We start from the raw sequence: 17,203 nt of genomic DNA, 5'->3' as shown, positions 1-17,203 counted from the left end.
GACATCCTGAGTTATGAAGGCAGAATTTGATGGTTAATAAATCACAGAGATCAGGGTATGAAAATATTTGCAAGACCAGATCATCTCCCCTGCAAGTGCATGATACCAGAGGTCAAGGGAGACAGCTTGTGAAATGACAAATGTCAGTGTTTGAGTAACGCTGTAAATCAGGGAGTAAGGAAATGTTATGGTTAGTGGTGAGATTAATGGCTCATGACTTGCCATGAAAATTCTTTTCTGAAAGGTACTGAAACAGCCTGATTAAAAGAGTAATCCTAGTGCCCACATAAGCCAGCATTTGCACGGACATCAAGGGAAAGGCTCCTTCTGAGCCTAGGAGAGTCACATCACAGAGCACAGCCCCAGAGTTTCTCCAGCAGTCTGGCACATATGCTCACTGCAGCACTGATGCCAAAGCACCTCTGTGAGCTGCAGAGGCATCCAGAATCAATTTAGCACCTCATGATGCAGGCTGTACATCCTTCCTGGCATGAAGGGACTGGAAAGAAGACCCCTTCATTTCTCTCTGCCAGAGGAAACCTCTCTCAGAGGAAGCTGGAGCTCTCTGAGCCTCCAGACCTTCTTTCAATAGCAAGAGACAAGGGAGTGTGCAGGAAGGGCATGGCAGGGAAACAGAGAGACGGAAACAATTTGTAAAACCCCCAAAGCATCATTCCTATTGCAGAATACTGAGCTTCTGTCTTCTCAATCCCTTCCTCAATGCTCACATTCAGCTTCCGAATGAACTAGTGTCACTAGTTGTTTTTTTTTGGACAAGTGTCACTACATATTCATGAGATGACTTGGAAAGAAAACAAAATAAACATGAAATGCCTCTGGTTCATCTTTCCCTTCATTAGAGTATAAGATCTCGAGGGAAGGTCCTCGCTTCTTCCATGCCAATACATCTATTTGTGTTTGGACTGTGAAGGCCTGATACCAACTAGACTACTACAGGACTTTATCACCTTAATGAGATTTATTTGGGAGGGAAAAAGGGGAAAAGAAAGGAAGTGAAGAAGAGGAGGACTATATTAAGACAAGAGGCACCAGCCCTCTTCATCTTCAGTGGGATGACAGAGACAAACCATAATTCAAAATCAGCAATTAAGAGGGAGTCACTCACTGCAAGTATGTTGAGAAGTCATGGCTTAAGGGTCTGGGCCTCAGCCAATAAGGAACTCACGAGAGGATATGGGGCTTATTTTCTTGAGGCAAAGCACAGTGAAGAAACAGGACTAAATTTGCCAATTACAGAAAAAAAAACAGTTGCTTGAACACACTGTCATTTGCATAATTAATTGAGGATGAGCACCAAACTTGCCTCTTTGGCCATACCTCACAACCTCATTTTTTCATGTAGGGTTCTTTTGTTTATGGAAACCTTTCTTCTTCTTCTTCTGTTATTTTTTTGTTTTTTTTTTGTTGTTTTTTTTTTTTAGTTTTTAACTTTACTCTTTTGTTTGAATAATGTCTGTGAAAAAACATTTGCTTTAATTCCTGACACGAGGTTAGTTTACACTGGAGACAGCTGCTCTGTGAGCTTGAGCCAACCCCATCTTGTCCTAGATTCATTGCAATCTGGCCAGATTGTCACATATATTTTTAGTTTATGATGATCTTCTAACACAATTCCAGCTTCCACACAAAGTCCTTCCAGCAGCCTACAGAGTAGCTCAGGTTAATGAACTTCAGACCAACTAACTGGCTATTAATCTTCAGGAAATATTCTTCCTCTCTGTAGCATATGTAATGTCAATCAGTGTCCTCTGCTGAAAACATCCATAGTCACGCTGCTCAGAAGTAATCAGACCTGTGAACAGAAATAAAATATAAAGCCTAAAAGTAAATCTAACTCCTCCGTTCTTTCCTCCCCTCAAAAGTAAGAAGAGCTTTGTCAGAGGAGGAAAAATTATTGTTTCCTTTAGTTCTTCGATACTTCTGCTAAGCACCAGCACACTCTAAAGCTTCCTCATTATGAAGAGACCCAAAATAAATGAGGAAAAAGAGCTTGAAAAGAAAACCGATGAGGCTAAAACTGCTTTCCCACTTTGGCTTCAGCTAGGAAATATCTGCACTGTGTTAATTATCACCTGTGAGACCGACTGGGAAAGGAAGGTATGCATACACCTCGCTGAAATACGGGTATTCCCAGTGGAAAAAAAGGAGCTTTTATTTGCCCCTCCTGGGGGTGGAAGGCATGATGCTGAAGGGGGAGCTGAGAAGCCTGGCTCTATCCTGCTAGGACCTCCTTGTGGGGCTTGTAAATTCATAGTGGACTATAGGTTAAACCTGCCAGAAGGCAAAGTGTAGATCTGCCACCTTGTCAGAGAGAAGGGGCTGGATGTAACCAGCACATACATGATACCACGTTGTTGAAATGAGGCGTCACCTCCCTGCAATTGGTCAGATTTAGTGAAGCCTATAAAACAGATTGCTCAGTAGCTACTGTCTGAAACAGGGAAACCTGGAGCCAATTTACTAAACATAATTTATTCCAGGCCTTTTGTTGTAATAAACAGAGCTCTTCAGCCTTCTCAAACGACAGACAGTAGGGAGCTCTGTGCTCATGGGAGTCTTTTTCAGATCCTTCAGCTCAAACCTATCTAAATCTCACATTCACAAGTACTGTATAGGTTTCCAACTTCTCCTGCCATCATGAAGTCCAGAGCTGGAAGGACTGTGACCCATCCTCAAACACACACAATTTTTTAACAGTAGTTCGTATAACTCTCAATGTAATTCCATAACAAAACCTATGCCGAATTAGAGTATAATTTAAAACCTGTCTCCAGCACTAGGTCTCTGAGGCTATTAGGAATTTTGTACTCCAACAAAGAGGACAATGAAAACAGCCTGCAGCAAATACAGGAAAAGTGATTAACCAAATGGTACGGCACAGTTATACTGATTCTAATAGCAACATTGCAAATTGCAACTACTGAAAATCCAGAGCAACTTTTGAGTTGGCTCATGATGACTTAAAAAAGCTGGAATAGAATAGAAAAAATTTCTGATAGTCACAATGGACTGATAAGCAGGCTGAAGAAGTTACCTAGCCCATTTAGTCTCAACATGTAAACTACTGTGTCTGATGCTGGAATTTTTCTTCTCATCTACCCGTGTCTGAGATCTTGGGGTTTATCTCATTTTTCCATGAAGTGAGAAGAGAGTAAAAAATGTCCCTTGCAGACATCAACCAAGTAGCATAAGTGGCCTGTTAGACAAACATGCTGCTTTAAAAGATTTAAAAATTAGCTGCAAAAAGAAACAGAAAGGACCCCACTGACAATTCTATTTTATTGAAAGGTATGTTATCCTTTTGATCATATACATGTACCTAATATATGCATATGATATAAGCATACAAATTTAAAGCATATTACTTTAACTACAAATATATAGATATATGTTTCCAATGTATTTACCTCTAGATGTCTCACATAAATTATCACACATATTCCAAAAGAAAAATGTCTATGGTTGTCTACAGTGTATTTCAAAACTATAATCATGAGCTGGATATTCAATATTCAGCGTTAATAAAGGGGAAAAATAGAAGAGTATGTGAGTCAAAATGGATAACTCATAAAATAGACTAAAAATAAAATTATATCTCCAGGCTTACTTGACATTCTTAAATTACTTCTTAAATAACAAAGATATTCATCCAGAGCACACTGAAACGATGTTCCTTTTCCCCTTAGGTAGATGGTCTGTTGATATATTGCCTGGCAGAGGAGGCTTCATCACTGTTCTCCCATTTATTAAGTAGCTTTTGTGCTGTTTATAGTGCAGCAAATGTTCTTTTCCATGTTCTCTCTTTTATAAAGGGTGATCAGTATTACATCCCAACAAAGATTACTAAATAAAAAGACAATAGTACAATCTAAAAAAAAAAAATAATCCTACAGTAGGTGATTTTGTTTGTTTGTTTTAATTAAATCTTTAAGTTTAGTAGATCTGGTTTAGATAAGGTTTTGTCATGAAGCAGACTTTGCTGTTGTTAAACACCCAGATGAAAAGACTCATATGAAGCATAACCCAGTTTATAATGAGTTTTACAAAGCTTCACAGGCTTTACCTTCACTGAGCTCCTCAGAGGATTAATACCCTATCCATTCAACACCAGTAATTTGAAGGCAAGAAAAATCTCTGTTCTAATTCCCACTTGAGAAGAGCCAAACAGAATAAAGAAAAATGAAGGGACTGAGAGACAAGGGGGATGCAACTAAAGGAACAAAGAGTCAGAAAAAAACTTTGTTTTTATTGCAGACAACCATCTGATAATAAAGCTCTCCAATGGCTAGAAAATATATTTGAGGATTACATTAGATTTTTAGTTCATTAAGCTAAAGATAAACTCAAGCAGAAGCAAAAATGGTGACTATGGAAGTGAAACATGAGAGAAGAATGAACTCACTTATTTGGTTTATTTTTTATAATTTTCTTCATCTTTCTGAAATCTACTGATGGAAGCATTTCTAAAAGGCATATAGCCTGTTTGGAGATGAATACTGGTAAGAATGGATAACCTTTCTAGAGGAGTCTGTCACATTGCTATGAAGAGCTTATCTGACCATGAAATTTACTATCAGGCACCTAAAATTATAGGAAATGAGCACTTTATTGTCAAAATATACCAGGATATTTTTCAGGTCAGAGTCAGTGGGATCAGGATTACATGCAAAGATTTCCCATAGACATAAAAGCAGTCCTTTCAGAATGTGGCAGATAGACAGCCATGCACACAGACATGTTGTATATCACTAGAAACAGTGATTCTGAGAAGTTTTATCTGTGGCATTGAATCTTTTGTACATACAATGCATAAATCCAAGACTGATGATAAAACAAATGCCTCTAACTCTAATTGTTTGTACACTGTGTCTCCTTAAGAAAAAAGAAAGACCTGTAGTTTTACAGTCTATAGCCTGTTTCTCAAACACAATGTCTATTGACCAAGAAAAAGTGTGGGATGGAAAGCAACTTGTCAGTTGATAATGATATTGCAAAGAGGATGTAGGCAAAGAAATAAAATGTCCCACCAGTCAGATGGACAACTGAAGTCTTTCACACACGGATACCTATATGCCTTTCACTCTAAAGTTAGATGCATATGCATCTCAGATTCTTTGTTTCTTTTTTGCTGGTGAAAGGAACTGAGACTTCAGATTTGGCAGCGTTCAACGCCGGGTAGGACAGGACCTTGAGCAACCTGGTCTAGAGGGATGTGTCCTCTGCCTGTGGCAGAAGGATTGGAACCAGATGATCTTAAGGTGCTTTCCAGCCCTAACCATTCTATATTATAACCATGCTAACAGCTTCCCATAGGCTCTTTATTTAGAATGAGAGCACACTAAACATCTGCTTACTAAAAAAAAAAACAAAACAAACTAAACACAGGACAAAGAAGAGAGCAGAGTACAGCGCAATTTAGCAACGTGTAAGAATCAAAAGGAACCCTAAGCCAAACCTCAGTGTTACATTATTTTAAGTACAGCATGTTTCCCCTGCAAACCACAAAAAAAAACTTCTTGAGCTATGAAAAGTGATTCTAAGATGGAGTTTGTAACTTTGGTATCCAAGAAAAGAAAAAGGCAGGAGGACAAGAACTAGAGACATTAATGAGAAGGTAGACTAGATGAAAACCGCTTCCTGCTGAGCACTATGACGTCTGAAGGTTTCCAAAGAGAGCCAGAGAATTTTCCTCTGAAATGTCTGTCAGCACCTGCAGCACTTTGGAGTGGTTTGGCTCAGCTCTGAACAAAGCAGACAGGGAGAGAACGCATGCAGGAAGCTTTGTCTCTGGAACAGCCTTGGCCTTCTGTTGGGAAAATACTGAAAAGCCAAAAAAGTGTCATGATGGCCATCAGAGAAAAGAAATGCTCATTTTCAGGAGACCTGCTTGAACATTTAAACACTAACAGATTGTATTTGTCCTGCTAGAACCTGAATTAACCCCAGGCAGTACTGTCAAGTCAGCGAAACCACTGACCCTGCAACTACCATTCTTTTGCTGGAAGAAACATACACCTACAATGGCCAACTCAAAGGAAGGATTACAGACTCTTTTTCACCTCCAGGAATACTTGCCAGTGTTTGCTATGGAAAAACTGTTCCCTGTGCCTCTTTTCACAGGAGACCTTCCAGCATCTGCAGAGGTGGAGCAAGAGTCCTCCAGCCGTGACAGTTCTGTTACTGGAGGATTGGACTGGCTGGTATTTCTGGGGTTACGAGTGGCAATGGGGTGTTATTTTACAGGTTAGTTACTTGAAAAGAGAATTGCCCTACCATGTATTTTGTATGCTCTTGAAAAAACACAGCTTGATGGGAAGACAACGTTGCACTCTAGTGAAATTTGTTATGAATCAATTCCGTACTTAATTCTAGGTACAATTCAGCAGCAAGGTAAGTAATATAAAATATTCCGAAAGCACATAGTCAGTGAGCTGTCTGCAAGATTTATCTACATATACAAATAAGTAGTGCTCTTCTACCCTTGGTCCAAGAAATTCAAACCGAAGCCAGCTCCTACTGTTGTATAGCTCCATTAATTGCATACTATATGACAACATATTACACATTTCAGCTATACACGCATCAGAGGCACCACCAGACAGCCAATTCTGTGTGCAGACAGAAATGGTTCTGCCCATGGCTACCCAGCCCATCCATACAATCATAACCCAGCAGAACCTACTAAAAAACACCAAAAACCAGAATAAGAAAACAAAACAAATCCTCTCCAAAACAAAATAAATAAAGGAATGAAGATTTATATATACAAATATATTTATAATGTTAATTTCATTTCACAGCAAAAACTTCATTGTGCTAAAATCTGTAGCTAGACTTACCTGATATAAGCAGAAATGTCTTGCCAGATAGTTTAGAACTCTGCTTAAATGCTTGTAAGGACTCAGATTTCTCAGCTCTATCTAAAAGCTGCCTATAGGACTCTCAGAGAAAACTGGAATGTTATGAATATTAAGGACAGACAACTACATGCTATAGCTGACATCTTAAAATTATTATTAATTCTTTCTATTGTATTAATCCTGACAGGATGTTTCATTAACCTCCAGTATTACCTAGTTCATTGTCAGCTGTGTAAGTCTGACCTAATAGTTTTCAAAAGAATTCAGGATAATAGAGTTTAGCGATGGTTAAAATATATGCACTTCATATGGCAGCTGGGCTTTGATCAAATATGTTTGCTCTGTATCCAATGGCATATTTTCATAGAATTCCTTTCATCAGCGTATGGCCTCATTATTTGATGCACTGCCAGTGAGCTCTGTATAGCACAGTCTGCAGGGCTTTAATATATAAACTACAGTATAGGGAGAGACAAGCCGAAAGGATTTTAATTTACACTTCCAACAAATTTCTGTTTAATAATTCATACTCTACACTTCAACTCTATTGGAGGAGGGATTTTACAAAGGTTTTTTATATCCATTGTCCAACTAATTTTGGATCAACATTTTGTGCAGCCAATATGTAAAACGATATGCACATGAATGTGTACACTACAATGCAGTGATCTGTGCTGGCACATTAACCCAGTTATTATATTGTTAGTCTGCATGCCTTTGCTTTCTTCCTAGGTTTTTTTTTTAAAGGTTTGATTTAATTTGCATTTGGAAGATGTGTGACAGGGCATCAGCAGAGCCACTGTAACACATCCCATTTATAAGCTTACATGTCACTAACTTATGTGGATCTCTTCCTCTTGACAAGTTTCCCTCAGGTACTGATCACCACAACACCCGAGCAGTTTAAAAGCCTTAACGGCTCTATTCTTTACTCTCTATCCTTGTCATTATGGGTTAATTGATTTTTTATAATGTTACCATAGGAGATGACATCATTTGCATAAGGTCACACCAACACTTAGGACCAGTACCCACATCCCCTTGATGTCCAGGCAGTGCCTTAGTCACCCCAGCCAGCGACTTCTCACCAGGGACTATAGATTGCTGGCCGTGATTCCTGTGGCGAGATCCATGACCCATATACCACTTATCACAGCATTTTACTTTTGATTTAAGCCCTTGGAAAACTGCAGAAAATTACAAGCAATCACAGTTTCATTTTCCATAAACAAGAGCTTCAGAAAGCTGCGTAAGGAGTAACTTGCCGCCAGTGTGAGTTCAAACAGCAGGTTATCAAAGATTTAACAGTCCTGTGTTCACTGATCATCAACTTTGCCATTTTCAAGGGTTAAGGCATGCTGTTATCAGACCTTAAGAGAAATTTCTGCTTGTGTTGCAGCAGAAATCAAATTGTATTTGGTGCAATAGAGTTGTTTTGTTGGTCTATTTTTAAGCTGCTTTGTGAATGGTGTTAGCAGTTCCTGGAATCTGAAACAGCCATACTGAAAAAGAAAACAAGAATTCAGGCACTGCCACCTCCATTCAACGCAGAACTATTTCCACTTTGGTTTAAAACCACAATAACTTCCCTTTGTCTCGTGAGGACAAAGTGAGGACACAGAGTGCACAGATGAATAAATACTTTGCTGAAAAATAGCAAGGCTTTTTAGGCAGTTAACCAGTTAGTTACAGTGGAGTTGCCATAACCAGAAGATTAATACAAAGAAGGTAGGATGTAAAACACCATCTCTAAATGCCTTTTCTCAGCAGACACTTGTCCCTGAAAAGATGAGGCAGTCTTGATCTTGAGGGAGTTATGAGGCTTCATTCCCTACAGGGATGGTCAACACTGGAACAGGGGTTCAGAGAAGTTGTAGATTCTCCATCTTTGCAGACATGTGAAATTCAACTGGACATGGCTCTGAGCAACCTGATCCAAAGCTGAAAAGCACCCAGCCTTTGAGCTGCAAATGGGACCATATGACTTCCTCATGTCCCTTCCAAACTGGATTTTTCTATTAGTTTTTTAAAAGCTAAATAATGGACAAAGGAATAACTGAACAGGATCACGCATTGAAGGCCTTCAGCATCATCCAAAACCTTTCCACTGATCAACTGCCAGCTCTAACAGCCATCAAACTGCTTTTCTTACTCTCTAGTCATCACTCTTATCTTTCCAAGGACTTCTGATGAGGGCAACACATACCTGACCTGCACACAAATCAACTCCCTTACTACTGAAACCCGACTGAAATTAGGAATGCTTTCCTTTTTCGAAACTGTCCAAAAGTAGCAGTAACTGATTCACAAGCAGGTCATAAAACCCTGTATCAAGAATAGTAATGTGTGCGCAGGACAAGTGAAGTACACACAGAATAGGTACAGACATTTCATTAGCTATATAACTTAACCCAGTATCTCATGGCTGAAGGATACCATTTACCCACACAGTTCTGCTTTACTCATCCCGTGAGAACTAAATACGAAACCAAGTGTTGAAACTATTGACACTGTATTTGAAATAATGCTTTTGCCTGCACTGATGAGACAAGAAGGGGATTTCTTCCAGGATTCCCCCATTGGAGCTCAAAGAGGAAGCTAGATGAGAAATACCACTGGATGGACAGCTGACACCCAAACCAAGCCAATAAGTTCTGCTTACCCAGAAGACAAAATATCAACTCTGTGTCCCAGCCTAACTTCTCTTTTCTGTCCAAATTCTGTTAGTCCTTCCTGCCAGTCTATCATTTCCCAATTGGATCAAGAAGGGAAAGCCACTCTAGTTACTACATTAAATGCTTCAGAAGGTTGTGGGGATTAAAACTAGAAAGGATTTGGCATCTGTGCTGACTTAGCTAGAAAAGGGAAGTGGTGGAGAAGATTAAGTTGTGTTTCCATAGCCATGGCTGAGCAGGTGGCAAACATCTACCACAGGTGCTTGCTCTATAAAGGATCCCACTCCCTGGTAAAACAGGCACCCCTCAAAGAAACCAGGGCTTAAAGATATCCAAGTCTCTTTACGTCAGATGAGCCCTATGTAAGTTATTAAACCCCTTGGGATCATTATGATTAACTATCTTTCTTAAGCTATTCCCCACCAGGCTTTAGTGCTTTCAAACCACTGACCCCTTGAAATAAAGAGGTAGATTTCTCTTTTCACAGCTGTGACTCAACACAGGGAGGAATTCAGAGACATTTGAAAGCAAAGCCTGGCAGAATTTAAAACAAAATCCTTCAATGACAGATTCAGAGAGTGATGGCTGCAGCTGGAGCTTGCAAATATAACAACTAACTAAATGAGTATGTATTATTCTAAAGCCTTACATAGGCAGACCCTGTGAAGGGCAATTTCGTCACAAGGAACCAGAAAAACAGAACTACTAGAAATAAATCATCAGGAAAACTAGATATTGGATGCTCAAAAGGAACCTTGGTGCATGGGTCCTTCAGCAAACTAAATGGTAACCACCTCCAAAATGAGATAGGTGATAACCTATTAGATAAATTAATCCTCAATTTTTTAATACTTGCTTTTTTAAATCTGCAGTGCAAAACTGAAATTCCTGTGCTTGGAGAGGAATAAACCACTAATAACATGTAGTTAAAACTTATATAATACCTTTTGTACAATCAATTTAAAATATACAGTAACTAGTACATATATTATTGAGCTTTGCAAAGGAAATGTATTTCTATTATTCCATTTTCACAGCTGGGGAAGCTGATTCTAAATGTATTCAGGAGGACTTGAAGTGAATAAGGAGTAGAATCAGATTATATTAATTAAGAGTTATCAATGCCACTGTCTTAACCATGACATTCTTCTTTCTACCCAGTCGAACAGGTTACCTGACACAGCATATCAGTTTTAAATGAACATGCACAAGTGTAAAGATGAACTTTATAAATTATCTTGAAGATACTGAAACACAGAACACAGTTATGGAGGAATAAATCTATTGACCATCTTCACAGAGTACTGCAAAAGCAAAATAACTACTGGAAACTCTGCTTTCCTTGTCTGCTCAGCTGGGGTATGTGACTTTTATTAATAGCACAGGGAATAATGTACTTGCACTCAGACCCAGGACTGACTGATGTCAACTGAAGTTCAACCATTCACATTAATGGGGATCAGCATTTGTCTGAGGGAATGGAAGTCTCTTAGACCTCAGGGTCATGAATCGACAAGCTATAGAACATTTTCTCTGTTGTGCTGACCATCCTCCATACTCAATGAGATCAGCTGTCTAGACCCTTATTCCCACTACAGATGCTTTGTGCCCCTCCTGAGGCACAGAAAGACTTCATTGCTAATTCTTTCCGAGTAATGTGCAATGAAGGATAAGGTCTCACAACTCCCTTTCTAAGACACTCAGAACAGTCTCATTACTTTGGAACCGAGGAAAAACCTAGACATATACAAGCAAACTTTGAGTTTTGTTATTCTGGAGATCTGTGATTAACTAAGATAAATGGTGACAGAAGTGCCATTAATGACAAAATAAAGCCTACTGAAAGCAGTATCTAAAAAGAACGAAGATGACTAATAACTTGTACGAAGAAAAATATTGCTAAACTGCTATCGTCTCACACCATTAATGAACTGGGAGGAGGCAAAAAGCAGTTTTTCTTTCAGAAGGACTTTCTGGAAAAATACCTCTTCCAGCATTTTTTCTTGACAGGTTCCAGAGTATCTATTAGATATAGATGAGTGATAAAGATAAAACTCGTGGGTTGTAATCACTCTAATGATCAGCAAGCAGTTATTTCAGATGGCTTACACAAGTTTGTGGCTGATACCATCTGCCAAAACATGAAAATATGCAAAGAAAAACACTGTAGCAGAATTTTGTTCTTCTTAAGTAGAACAATTTTGGAAGTAAGGAAAGTTAAAATTTTCACCATCATCATTAATACTTATCATATTTAGAGCAACAATAACAATACTCATAACCATAACTTTAAAAAAAAACTTTTTTGCAACAATTCTGCCAGATACAAATTTACATGTTAGGGGTAATAAGAAAGTAGGCTGTTTCCAGTGACATTTGCAAGTTATAACTCAGCTCTGGAAGTCAGGACATGCAGAGTGAGGCAATACAAAAAGGCCACTCAAACCTTGGCATCTTTATTCCTTTAGAGGCACCTCAACTACATTCTTGTTTTGCAGAAGTGCAATTATTAAACAACACAAAACAATAAAAAGATAAGAATCCAGCATGCGAGGCCAATCCTAACAAAGGATGAGACAAGTTGAAGAAAAAAAAGTTTAAAATAAATGCCTTATGTGCATAATAAATTTCAATATTATGAGTCACTGAATAGACTCATGAACTACAAATTGACCATATCCCTTTTAACTTTTCCACATGATGTCCTGTCTGAAAAGCAGGAACATCTTCAGCAAACATAGTTGCTACAGCTGAATGTTTGCTTATCAATAGAGTATATGTACTGTAGTGCAAGTTACAGTATCTAAGTTTGACTAAAGATTTAGAAAACAGTATGTAGGACATAGCAGATGTGCAGCTAGATCAGCAAATGCCTTCTGTACGTACTTGGAAAATTACTAGCATAAATTACCAAGAAAACAATGCAAATCTATTCCTCACAGTAATATAAGATGAAATGGAAAAGCTAAAAAAGCAAGTCTGCAAACCTATGCAGTCAATAACTGAGAAAGTAACCACATTTGAGCTTCTTTCAACATTAAAATTGTCTCCCAATTTGCTTTCCTTAGCAATATGTATCACCAAACACATTACTGATTTTCTACATTTAAGCAGTTCTGGGTTTTCTCCACCTTCAACATTCATTTCCTGTTCCAGATAAACTCTCTTACACAACAACTCTTTGCTTAAACAAGAATATAAAAATGTTTGTAATGGCAAGACTTATGGCTCATCCAGTCTAGTAGTCTGTTTTTAACAGTAAGTGTAAGGAAGAATAAGAATAGAACATTTACATACGATATTTCCCCACCCTTAGTGCTCCCCCTTCTCTCTATCTATTTTCAGCTCAGATTTCCTGAGCCTATTGCAGCCTGCCTCTTTTGTAACCCCCAAGCAGATATCACTTTCAAGTACTTGTCCAGCCTCCCTCTGAGCCCTTGTAAAATTCTTGCATCTGCAACACCATCTGGCAAACAATTTTGTATGTCTGCTACCCAATGTGTGAAGAGCCATTTCCAATACCAACAATGCAATGTGACAATGTATGAATTTACCCTCATATACCACAACCTTCATAATGTTAGCAGAAAGTATACCCCACTGGTCAATAAAAGTAAGATTCTGATTTAGTTGTAATGATCGTTCAGATGCTTTAACATGAGACACATCATGTTTGTTACTTCATTATTTTACTTTGTATGTATTTTTACAGAATGGCTGGGAAATTAAAGAGAAAATTGGTCAGGAAAAAAATAAGATGATAATAGTGGTCAGCTCCAAAGAGTGTTTGCTGCTGAAGAAAAATATCTTGCTATGGCCACTGCACAAGATGAGATGTGACCATAACTAAATCTTTGGTTTATTTCTTTTCCTAAATCCAGGAACAACTTTCAATATTCAACCAAAGATTTTTCCAAGGTTGGCAAATCCATGGGTGGGGCAAAACCACAGCTTGGATCACTGAAAGAGAAACCATCCAGGTTTTACAGCCAACAGTGGCTCAACACCAGCAGCAGAAGCACTGCTTCACTCATCATTCCTGGTGAATACCTTCAGGCAGCAGGATGGAAAAAGCACCCCAGTACCCAGCCGTCAGGTGCCTTGCCTTTCCCTGGCAAGGCCCTCTGGCTCTCTCACACTGAAGCAAAATTCATTTTTACTGCATGAAATGGCCAGGTTTTCTGACATCCCGTACTCCCATTATAAATGAAATAAAAGGAAGGGAGGGAGAGAAGGGAAGGGGTGAGAAAGGGGTTTACTTTTGCATAAGTTGATAATATATCTTTAAAATCTTCTGTTTTCAAAACTATTAGGATCAATAATTTAAGAAACATATTTTAAGATCTATGCTATAAACTCATTATGTGGAAATACTTAAAAGCTCTATTAATCTTCATGTTTCAAGGTGAGAGCACTGTAAGAAACAGCCTCTTGCGCAATTCAGAACAGTAAAATTGCGAAGATTTATGCCTTCCATTGAAACATCTGGTCTTACCCACTCTTGGTGCCAGAATGGCAGACTAGATGAACTACTTGCTTATTCCATTCAGGCGCTTCCTTGACTCCTGGATTTTATGTTAAGACATGATGAACATCTTACTCCCACTGGAGAATTTTTTCTCTCATGAAGTCAATAGGTCAGAACTTGAAATTTACAGCTCATGAAAGGGATTCCTCATTTGAGTTTGTCACATCCTACTGGATCAGTAGATGTATATAAATACTAAAAAAACCCAAATTTATATACCTTATATACTCCATACTTCATATACTCCATAATTCATATATGACTACATACTTCATACATCACTCCATACTTTATACATACTTAGTCATTAATATAAGGGACTGTCAAAATACAGCTTCTTTAGCAATACCTGACACAGTGAATTATAAGGGGTTACATCTCATAAAAATGCTACAGCGAGCATTGTAGAAAAGAGTTCATTTCCTTTTACAACAAAGTTTTCAAGTTAGCATTATAAACTATAATTATTCCAAAGGACCAAATTAGTTCTATTTACTTACTTAGAATTAAAAATTATTTAGTTCTTTTCATTACATCTATCAAAAGTCAAGTTTCAAGTTACATTAGTATCTGCATTGTATCATGATAATGTAATGATATTTCTGTCATTGCCTCATGAGTTTCAGAGCTGTTTCAAAACACTACACATATTCAAAATTTCCACAACCTTTTTAATCAAAAACTAACATTAAAACATTAACAGAAAACATTACACTTTCTGGAAAAATTAAAAAAATATATAAATCTTTTTAAGTTTTAAACCAAAAATGTTACACCTCCTTTTTCACTTACAGCTACTTTTAAGATTTTCCAAAGGAAGGTACAATTTGGCTTTGATCCTGTTATTGCAAAGTGCCAGAAATACCTAATTATAGCAGGGAAAATGTTGTGTGCACGCACATGTATGTGTTTGTCTACAGTCTGCATGGGTAATTGAAAAATATCCAAAACATACACACAGCAAACCACATAATTAAAATTACTCTTATGCATAAATTTACTCTAGTAAATTTATCTTTAAATTAGAAAATAATGGAAGGACAGGAGAGACTTCTCAGTACTAAAACATAATGCTTCATTTAATGAGTAATCCCTGGAGCACATGGATGTTTACCTCACTCTGGGCGAGCTCAAGTGCATGGACAGACAATTACAGTACTTCGGCTGATCCACAGTAACTTGTAAAGCAGCTGTAATGCAATAACATTCTTTCATGGGCTTTATAGACTGCATTTCTGTATTTTGCTCCATGCCAGTATGACTTTTGACTCCCAAATATTAAACAGCTAAAACATACCAGTATGTTCAAAGTTAGAAAGCCTGAATCTGGGTCCACAAAGTGCTAGAGACTCATAAAAACTGGAACTTATGTCTGAAGTCTCTTCAAGTTTGGCAGGTACTGTGTCTGAATCTGCTGTGCCTTCAGAAAAATAAAATAGTAGTTTATTTACTATTTTTTAACACAAGATTTCACAATAGGAAAAACACAATACAGTTAGGTGGTATTGTTTCTTAGATGAATAATGGCTGGAAAGCAGTTTTATTAATATGGCCAATTGCTTGAATAGAATCCAAAATAAAAGAAGAAATTAAAAACATAGGCTGTATATTAATAGCAAATGCTGACAAATGGCTTCTGAGAGTCTCCAAGTTTCACTCTGGGAGAATGGCAGAAGGAGAAAAGATATTGCTAAAGCTTCACTTCCCACCACTTTCATACAAGTGCCTGTTGTCAAAGTTCTGAGACTGATATTTGGTAAAAGCACAACTTAAATAAAAGAAAATCTATTAGCTTAATCAAGAGTTACACTGAATAGCTTTCTTTCAGGTGTGTTTTAATGTTTCATCATGTACACATGACAGAGATTTCATTGCTTTGGTCCTGTTCTGTATTTTGCAGAGGCTATTGAGCACCTTCTTCACTGTGATGACTCTTCACTTCTCTGTGAAATCTGTGAAAGCTGAATGCAGTACTTCAAAATACATATTAATTTTCTAGGCTTTTAGACTTTAAGATCTTATTTTTCTATAAATTTGTATTATTTTGTAAAGAAAGTTAATACAAACAGAAAATATACACTGTATTGCCTTGGAATACATGAACACTAGAAACTCAGGAATGCTCACTTTTCCTGCATTTTTTTCAATGTATGTGATCCAAACTTCTGTCTGCCAGTGTAAGAGCCATTTTAAAGTGATTTTTAAAGTTGTTACATCCATAAAAGTCTAAATACATAAATGATGAAAGATGATTGACAGAAAACTAACTTGTGCATACTCAGATAAAGGCATACAATATATATATATATGTTTGTCTTGTTCCACAGGGAACTACTGTGATTCACAGCACCTGAGTATGAGTTTTGAGCTTATTACAATCTTATTTCTTAAATATTAAAAGCAGAATGCATTTTAGAGTTTTGACTTTTTTTATTAAATGAAGCAGAAAGTACAAATTGATGGTCATCTGTATTTTTGTTGGCATAGCTCTGTGTTTCACACAAGCATGGCTGAAGTATCAAAATTCCTTCAAATACTTATCTCTTTTAACGATAACTACAGCTGCACTCAAAAGCTGCTGCCCTTTGTATCACTTACATTCCCACAGGAATAAAAATCTCTAAGCGGCAAGGGTTTAAAAAAGGTATTCTTCTCAGGGCACTGGAGAAACACATAGTTTTATTCTTTTAATGCTACATAATAGTATTATTGGGCTAACGTGCTGAAATATATGTCCTTTTTATTCTTTTCTTTCTCCTGAAATTTATCTACTCTCACATTATTAATCTGAAAACAGGCCAAAAGAAAAAACAGGGAGAGAGATCCAAAAATGCAGAATTCAAATACTGTCATTTAGGCCACTGAACATCTTCACTGGAAGCAATTTTGTCAAAGGCATAGGAATATTGAAAAAAGAAACATTATGAAGAGACCCTATTGAAAGCTGGTTGCTATCCATTTGTGATATCAAAGCAAATATGGATCTGTTCTGTAGATGAGGTTATAATGTATCTAGTGATATTGAAATAAATTGTTTAAACAGTCATATTTCTACATTTCATTTTTAAAAGGTGTGTGCTTAAATCCCATGAGTTATACAATGATAATCACAAATTAGT

General features: G+C 37.5%; 1 protein-coding gene across 6 annotated transcripts in view; it reads right to left on the bottom strand.

Annotated features, from left to right (window-relative positions):
* SEMA3D (semaphorin 3D) overlaps positions 1-17,203 on the bottom strand; it is a 141,389-nt gene that overhangs the window by 98,094 nt on the left and 26,092 nt on the right. The window lies entirely within an intron of this gene.

Source organism: Pezoporus occidentalis, unplaced genomic scaffold (assembly GCF_034315485.1).
Source record: "Pezoporus occidentalis ecotype Australia unplaced genomic scaffold, CSIRO_AGI_Poc_V1 ctg38, whole genome shotgun sequence".
Taxonomy (NCBI): domain Eukaryota; kingdom Metazoa; phylum Chordata; class Aves; order Psittaciformes; family Psittacidae; genus Pezoporus; species Pezoporus occidentalis.
This window is presented reverse-complemented; position numbering and strand designations above follow the sequence as displayed.